The sequence below is a fragment of the Cryptomeria japonica genome, chromosome 9, assembly GCF_030272615.1.
Source record: "Cryptomeria japonica chromosome 9, Sugi_1.0, whole genome shotgun sequence".
In the NCBI taxonomy this organism is placed as follows: Eukaryota; Viridiplantae; Streptophyta; class Pinopsida; order Cupressales; family Cupressaceae; genus Cryptomeria; species Cryptomeria japonica.
Genome location: NC_081413.1, coordinates 541,081,295 through 541,090,420, shown reverse-complemented (window position 1 = coordinate 541,090,420; position 9,126 = coordinate 541,081,295). Strand labels below are relative to the sequence as shown.

General features: G+C 35.3%; 1 pseudogene; it reads left to right on the top strand.

The window, feature by feature from the left end:
• The first annotated feature begins 1,497 nt into the window (after positions 1 to 1,497).
• On the top strand, positions 1,498 to 5,278 carry LOC131858490 (stearoyl-[acyl-carrier-protein] 9-desaturase, chloroplastic-like; annotated as a pseudogene).
• The last annotated feature ends 3,848 nt before the right edge of the window (positions 5,279 to 9,126 follow it).

Genomic DNA, 9,126 nt, shown 5'->3' with positions numbered 1-9,126 from the left:
TAATGTGTTACATTTGTTTCCAAAAACTATAAGATATTTGAATAGTATAATATGGTTATATCAATTAGCAAGAATGTAAATCTTTTAAATAATATGTTTTAGATAAATGTTCTTCTACCTAATAATGTCATCATGATGAAATGATATTGATATAAGAGTTTACTTGGAAATAAAAAATTGATGTAGAAATCTAAAGTTGACTTAGAAATCAAGAAATTAATTTGGAAAAGTTTTTTAACTTAAAAAATATCAATTGACCTAAATTGTCTTATGAGTATAAAATTATGGAAATGACTATTTTCCATTCAAAATAGTATAATTGTAAAAACACAAATTCCTATAACACAATTGTTTTTCAGTTGATTTTTTGCTGTAAAATAGTATTGAAAAAACAAATTAAAAAAATCAAACCAATAAAAATCGTTTAAAAATCCATTATGATTTATAAATTTTATATTTTGATCAAATACTATTTTATATAAAGAATAGAGAGCTCTTAAAATAATGACTGATTATTTAATAGTATCAATGATATGTGTAAGATTGTGAGGATACGTTGGTATTGCGTATTTTTTTCATATAAAAACACTCAAACTTTTATTGGAATCTTCTGTGCATTAAGCTGAGCAGTAAAATGGTATAGAGGAATTTCTTCGAAAGCTTCGTTGGAGTCTCGTGTGACTTAATTACAGTTATAGTGCTTGGTTTCCGTTAGATATTGACACAACATATATTTGTTTAATGCCTGTCAGTTTATCTTAAGTTTTAGATCTTTACTCTAGACCAACTTAAAACTGAAAAATAATAAAAATGGAAAAAATGATAAGAGAATATAACCTCGCAAAGAAGCTGTGATAATGCAAAGCGTTTTTGACGAGTGAGAATTGATCATGGAGGCACTAAAGCTAAAAGCCTTGACCCTTTTAGTGTTGGTTCCTAACATATGTATTGTGTATGTCTAATCAGGTGAGAAATGCGTACAGTTTTAAATCATACATATTAATCAGCATATTCAGTTAAGAGGATGTTAGTTAATTTTGAACGTTTAACACTTTTAAATCTAAAAATGTATTTTTAGTGTGACCCCATTCATTAAGCAACATATTAAGCTTAGAAAATGTCATTCAATTCTGAGTATTTAACACTTTTAAGTTTAGAAGTATAAACTTACTGTCAAAAAATGCAAACAGTAATGTACTCTGTTGTTATTGAGAATTAATGGTGCTACTTGCATAGAAATCCATTGCAATTCTTACGATATGCAACATTGAGGAGTAATGTGGTGAGGAAAAAATGGTGGTCAGGAAAGCATGATTTAGAAGTCCAAACTAATTCTATAACTACTTCTAATGGAAAAGTTGTTTGTACTGGTTTTTGCTGTTTTCGGTGTGATATTTTCTGTGAAATGGCATCTGCATCTGTTGTGAAATGCATTGTGAGCCCTAAATATCTAGCTTCTGAGGCCTTTATCCATGACATTAAAGAGTTACGGGAGCGGTCCCTTGAACTGTAAGATGACTATTTAGTTTGTCTGGTGGAAGATATGATTACAGAGGAAGCATTGCCGACTTATCAGACTATGCTTAACACTTTAGATGGATTGCGGGATGAGAGTGGTGCCAGTCCCACATCCTGGGCTGTGTGGACTCGTATGTGGACAGCCGAAGAGAACAGACACGGTGATCTTCTCAATAAGTATCTTTCTTTGTATGGCCGTGTGGACATGAGACAGATTGAAAACACAATACAGTACCTCATAGGATCAGGAATGGTAAGCATTCATCATCATTCTAATATTATTCACTGATCTTTGCAAACATATACTGAAAGCTATTGTAATTGTTGAATTTGATGTTGGTGGCAATTAGATATTAAAAGCTGTATTAATACAGTTTATATGATTATAATTTTTGTTCTTTTGTGCAGGTTTTTGTTTGCATCAATGTTTCGGATCACATTCAGTGATTCATCATTAGAGTTCTCTTATCTTGGTGATAGATCAAAGAGCTATTACAACTCTCTCATTCTGATGACGGATCATTGAGTCGAACTATATCAGAATGAGAAAGTTGTAGATGAGTCATTGAATGTAATCGGCATCATCATTGAGTGTGGTCTAAAAGATTGATGCAAACAAAAGCCTATACAATAGAATCCAAAAATTAAACAACAATTTTTAAAAATTTTAAAACTGTAAAAATTAATCTTTTTTAAGATTAATTTTTTCATTTACCCTATTTGAAACCTTAATGAAGGTAATATAAGTAATGTATTTTGACTTGGTTTCTTGTCTCTGTAGAATCCCCGCACTTACCCTATTTGAGAGCTTAGTGAGGTAATATAGATATATTAACGTAATGTATTTTGACTTGGATTCTCTGTAGAATCCCCGCAAAGAAAATAGTCCCTTCCTTTGCTTTTTGTACACATCTTTCCAGGAGAGGGCAACGTTCATGTCACAGTCCCTTCCTTTGCTTTTTGTACACATCTTTCCAGGAGAGGGCAACGTTCATGTCACATGGCAATACTGCAAGATTCGCCAAAGATAATGGTAATCTCAAACTAGCTCAAATATGTGGAACTATTGCTGCAGATGAGAAGCGCCAGGAGACTGCATATACTAAAATAGTTGAAAAGTTGTTTGAGATTGTTCCTAACGATACGGTCATAGCTTTTGAGGACATGATGCAAAAGAAGATTACTATGCCTGGCCATTTGATGTATGATGGGTAGGATGCTAACTTGTTTGAGCACTTTTCAGTTGTTGCACAGAGGTTAGGGGTATACACAGCAAGGGACTATGCGGATATCATGGAATTCTTGGTGAAGAGATGGAATGTGGAGAAACTAGAAGGCCTTTCAGCCGAGGGAAGGAAGGCTCAGGATTATGTATGCAAATTGCCGCCTTATATCAAGTTTAGAAACACTCCAAACCCTGGAGTAATTCCCTAAACCTCTTTCCTACTAACTTGGTTCCAAGACAATCGCTCACCCAAGGCCTACCTACATACTAATGAGATCAAATTCACATGTAGTTCTACTGTCCTAATCTTTCAAGGAACATAAATATAGGCACCTATACTTAGGGTTTGATAACGACACAAGTAACCTTCCTCCTAAAAGAGAAATAGACTAAAGAATAATATAAGAGAAAAATCATAAAAGGGTTTAAGACAATAATGTAATAGATCACTATTTACCAATACCATTTCCAAAATAAAGTCGCAACTCACAAATTCTATTGATTAATAACAAACCACCAAAATTCTAGAATATAATTTTATATTCTAACAAGGTTTTGTTAAATGTCTCCCAATGATTAATAATACTTTTAATAGTATGCACAAGGTAACCCATTCAGGTTCATATAAAACTTTTCCTAAAGTATTTCTATCCAAGTAAATCAAGATCTCAAATTAAACTTGATACAATTAATTGAACTTGAACATCCAAAGATCCCTTAGAGACTTGTCTCATTAACATAGAACATCGAGTTTAATACTCATCAACAATAAATTCTCAAGTTGTATGCACATACATATTGTGATAACTTCATAAAACTCATAATTCTTATGAAACCAAAGTAATTGTAGGTTCAAGTCTCTACGTGAACCTAGTTTGATAAACATAGAGTTGACTAAATCTCTACAACCCCTTTCAAATTTTCCACTAGGCATGAAAAGATACATTTATTAAATATAATATATTTTAATTATCTATCATCCCATACAAATTCATATAAAATACAGTGTTGAATATGTATATATTTAGCTCAATTAGGTTATGTAGGAGCATCTCGGGCACAAGAGAAATTCGCATCATTTTGCATCTTTTTTTTTAAATTTTCGTTGGAGGCATTTTTGTTTTAGTTGCATTTTTGGGTTTGATCTTAGCGTTGGCTTGGTTTGGAGTTAGTGTTTGCAAAAGTAGTTCAAATTTCAAGCAACTCGATGAGATGAAAAAAATGCTCTCTCTGATTCAAGTAAGTCCTAATGATGTGATGTAGGAGCATCTCTGGTTGTTGAGTAATCTTGCATTAACCAAAAAAAATATATTTATTTTTTAGTTATTCTTGTTCTGTGTTGCAGTTACTGTGTTACTTCCAGAATTCTCCGGTAGTTCATTTTCCGTTGTGGATCAGATTCTTGGATTCCAGGTGTGTTCTTATTCCTTATTCTAGATTGTGAGTTCATTTGAACTCTTTTCTAGCAAGTTATTGCTTCCGGATTGGCTGTTTCTTGGTTCCAGAGCAATTTTTGAGCTTAACGACTAGTTGGAGATTTCTTCTCTTGCAAAGAGATTTATCGACTTGTAGATCTAATTGGCACCATGTACGATGTTCCTAGGCCCTTAACCAACCTTCTTGGGTGGTCCGCACTTCGTTATTATCTCTGGTGGAGGTGATCTTCACACTTTGGGTCTGACCTATCTTACACATTTCATTTTCCTATCTTTGGAGAATGCTATCTTTTGTGGCTAACTTGGATGTGTTCCATATGCTATTTATATTGTTGTAATTGATCCTTTGGAGAGTAGAGAAATATAGTATGAATATGAATTCATGTTATGTAATTTGGATACCTCTTGGGGGTCCGGATGGATTGCAATTTGGAATGTAAGTTGTTCTAGGCCTATTAGCTTGTATGTAAACAGGATGTTGCCGACTGATTTATAGTGAATCTATGATGTTGCAGATGTTTGAATCAAAATTTTCTCTATGTTTTGTTGTTGCTTCCATTGTGTTACTCTTACTACATGATCTGGATTGTTCCCTTTGAGGACCCTTCGGATTATTGCTGCACGAACTGGTATCAGAGCTGGTTGCGAACCTTGAGGCATTCCTTTGGGTGAACAGATCGCTGATTTGAGGCAGGTTGCAAGTGTGTTCAATAGATCACCGATGAAGAGGCAATTGAAACTTGTAGTTATATCGTCGAGCTGAGGAAGTTGAATCGAAGTAAAGGAGAAGATGCCGCCAAGAAGGATGAACCCTCGAAGGGTAGAGCAAATGATGGAGGATTTTAGAAATGAGATGAGGAATGAGATCCGAAATGCATTGGCTAGTTTACGGAGGAATCTAGAATCAGAGGATGAGTATGAAGAGGTTGGAGAGGAATTGGAGGTGGAAGAGGTTGAAGGACCAAAAGATGAAAGGGAAGAAATATTCCTTAGAGTGGTGACACAAGTGAGTAAAGTTCACAAAGTGGAGGTTTCTAACTTTTCAAGTACGTTAAATCCAAAAGACCTAATAGATTGGATTAGAGAATTGGGGGACTAATTTGAGTTTGAGGATATCAGAGATCTGTAGAGGGTTAGGTTAGCACAAACTAAGTTGAAAGGGCATGCTACTTTATGGTGGAAAGAGTTGCAGAGAGATAGAGTGGAGAATGGTGAGATGAAAATCACTTGGTGGAGACATATGGCTGCAAGATTGAAGGCTAAATTCTTTCTGGGAGACTATGAGTTGGAATTGTTTAAGAAGTTTCAGAACTTGAAGCAGAGGAACATGAGTGTGAAAGAGTATACTGAGGAATTCTACAAGGTGATGATCAGATTTGGACATAGAGAGATGGATAGAGAGAAGGTGGCTAGATACATAAATGGACTTGGATTTAACATTCAAGATGAGATGAGTATGCTGAATATTTCTACAATGGAGAAGGGTTACCAATATTATTTGAAAGCCGAAGATAAAGTGAAAAGAAGACAACATAATAACCCTAAGGGAAGAGATAGATATGCAGTGAATAGAGGGTAGATGAGTGGTAGTATGGAGAAGCCGACTACTGAAGATGAGTCAAGATCTAAATGGAGTAAAGAACCTAATCAAAAGACACAAAGAAAAGGGAATGGTAGTAGCAACATGGAATTCATGGGCAAATGTTTCAAGTGTGGAGAAATCGGGAACGCATCTTATGAGTGTTCCTTGAGGACTAATAAAGGGATGGCAAGGAATTTCATAGCACGTGAGGAACCAAATACTGGAGCTGCAGATGAGAGTATGATAGCACCAAAGTAGGGAGAATCCCTTATGTTTAGAAGAGTCTTGGTGGAGCAAAGCAAAGAAGAAACCAGATCTACACAAAGGAAGGATCTTTTCCAGACTGTATGCAAATCAGGAGGTAAGTGTTGTAAGGTTATTGTGGATATTGGAAGTGCTGAAAATTTGGTATCAGAGGAGATGGTAGGGAAGCTTGGTTTAAAGAGGCTTGAGCATCCTTGTCCTTACAAGGTGAGTTGGTTAAAATATGATCAAGTGGTAGAGGTGAGAGAGAAGTGCTTGGTGAATTTTAATAGTGGGTCTTTCAAAGATAAAGTCTTGTGTGATGTTGTGTCTATGAGTGCTTATCATGTTTTGCTGGGTAGATCTTGACAATATGATAGAGGAGATATCTATGATTGTACAAGAAACCTAATCACTATTGAGAAGGATGGAAACAAGTTTACTTTGGCTTCTTTGAAGGAGAAAGAGAAGGAAGTGAAGAACTTGAGTCTTGTGAAGATTTGAAGTGTTGAGAAGAAGGATACAAAGGTTATACGGATGATGGCATTGATTAGAAGAAGGATCTTGTGGATGGGTCTGTTAGCAAGATGGTACCGGATGACAGTGAAGTTAGATGTGGTAGTGGATAAGAGGAGTTCTGGTGGAAGGAATAAATCAGATCTGCGGAGGAAAGAGAGTGGTAATAAGAGATAGTGTGTAGGTATGAATCAAAGAAAAAGGGGAGAAGAGGAAAAGAAGTTGGGAAATTCAACTGAGTTACTGGAAGGGGTAAAGAAGAAGAACTTTGCAGATTTAGAAGACATTTGGATCGGAAATGAGCATGGGGTCTATATTCCAAATCCTTTTCGATGTTCAAGATTTTCCTCTCATGGAACATCTTTTTCCACTTGGGGTGTCTGATGCAGGAGCATCCCCAGTCATTGAGCAATCTTGCATCAACCAATTTTTTTTTTTTCAATTGTTCGTGTTCTGTGTTACTTCCAAAATTCTCTGGTAGTTGTTCATTTTTTGTTGTGGATCAAATTATTGGCTTCCAGGTGTGTTCCTTTTCCTTTTCCTATATTTCCAATTCATTTGGACTCTTTTCCGACAAGTTATTGCTTCCGGATTGGCTGTTTCTTGCTTTCAGAGCAGTTTTTGAGCTTAACAACTAGTTGGAGATTTCTTCTCTTGCGGAGCGATTTCTCGACTTGTGGATCTAATTGGCACCACATATAAATTTTCTAGGCCCTTGACTGACCTTCCTGGGTGGTCCACACTTTGTTATTATCTTTGGTGGAGGCGATCTTCACGCTTTGGGTCCGACCTATCTTAAACGTTCATTTTCCTATCTTTGGAGAATGCGATATTTTGTGGCCAACCCAAATGTGTCTTGGATGCTATTTATATTGTTATAATTGGTCCTTAAGAGAGTACCAAAATATGGGATGAATATGAATTCATGTTATGTAATTTGGATACCTCTTGGGGGTCCGGATGGATTGCAATCTGGAATGTAAGATGTTTTAGGCCTGTTAGCCTGTATGTACACTAGATGTTGCCGGTGGATTTATAGTGAATCTATGATGTTGTAGATGTTTGAATCAACATTTTATCTATGTTTTTTTTTTCTTCTATTGTGTTACTCTTTTTGCATGATCTAGACTGTTCTCTTTGAGGACCCTCTGGATTATGGCTACACCATGATGGCACTAGGTGTTTGTTTGCTCGGTAAGACTTCACCGAACTCTCATCGATTAGAGTATTCTTGTCGATGTCATCATTTGATCGAAGTGACTCTTCTAAGCTCATCCTGAAGTTCATAGGTCTCTCCAATGGTTTTTTTTCTAATGCTCAACACTTACCAGGTTGTCGTAGTGACTTGTTAAAACTCTCATTGATGTGGCATTCTCTTACCGATTATCTCTTGATAAGAAGGACTTGGAGAACCTCTTCCCGATGAGGTCATGTAAGCTCGATGGGTTTATTTCATTATCTGTGGTCAAGCCCTTGCTCCATCAAGGAGACTTAAAACAACTCTACCTGAATATTTTCGATGGACTTTGTTCCTACTTGCCTTTAACCACATCTTTCATTGACGAGTTGGTGAGATATCAAAAGCCAACTCTCATCAATATCAGCTAGTCTCACCGAAGGAACATGAAAGAGTATTCCAAATCAGTGGGGCTATAATGCTTTGTCTTATCATTTGGTTCAGGCTTGGTTGTGATGAGTTAGATCGGTTGACAATTGAACTTCCACCACAACCAATAAAAGACCAAAATGAATAGTTGGAAAGGGGGAAAGTTGGAATTGGAAGAAAGAACTGTGAGAGAATGAAAATAATAGAGAGACCAAATTGAGAATTGGAAAAAAATAAAATCAAAGCGGTTGACATTGGAGGGATTGCTTAAAGTGCAAACCAGAACTAGGAATTGTTGATCATTGAATCCAAATTTGTAAACATTTTGTGTTCCATATAAACAAAATTGTATTAAAAAAAGATGTTTCAATTCTTGCTGTTGTGAATTTAATTCTTGTGGTTTGAACCTAGTTGCACTCTTGGGCTTATGATCAGGCTCGACTACTCCATTAGCATTAACACACCTTTTTATCAAGTCTATAAAATAAAAATCAAGTTTCATTATCACAACCAACTTCATACCAATAATTATTAACCTTGTCAAAATTATATTCATATCCAAAAATTATATATATTAGCACAATCAATATTTAAGGTAATCTCAATAGCATCAAAGCATAAGGAAACAAGAAGCAATTGAAATATCATCACCATACAACAATTATTATGGTTGATAATATCAAGTATCATAATCATATTATTATTAAATACTTTTGGATTAACCACAACATGAACCAATAAGGCCACATAAGAATCACATAAACTTCAGAGGACCTCCCAATTTAGTACCCATTATTAATATGAACATTAATTAGTTCAAGAATTTATTATGGTCGTAGATTATGAGTTTATCGAGACTCAAATCCTTCAATGATTCACAATAAGTTATATCCATCATAATATTTCATAATTTTCGATAGCTACAAGATACCCTATCATCTCTTGAATACCACAACTTAGCACTTAGAGATCTCTAGCTTCAGAAAATGCTAATTCACTA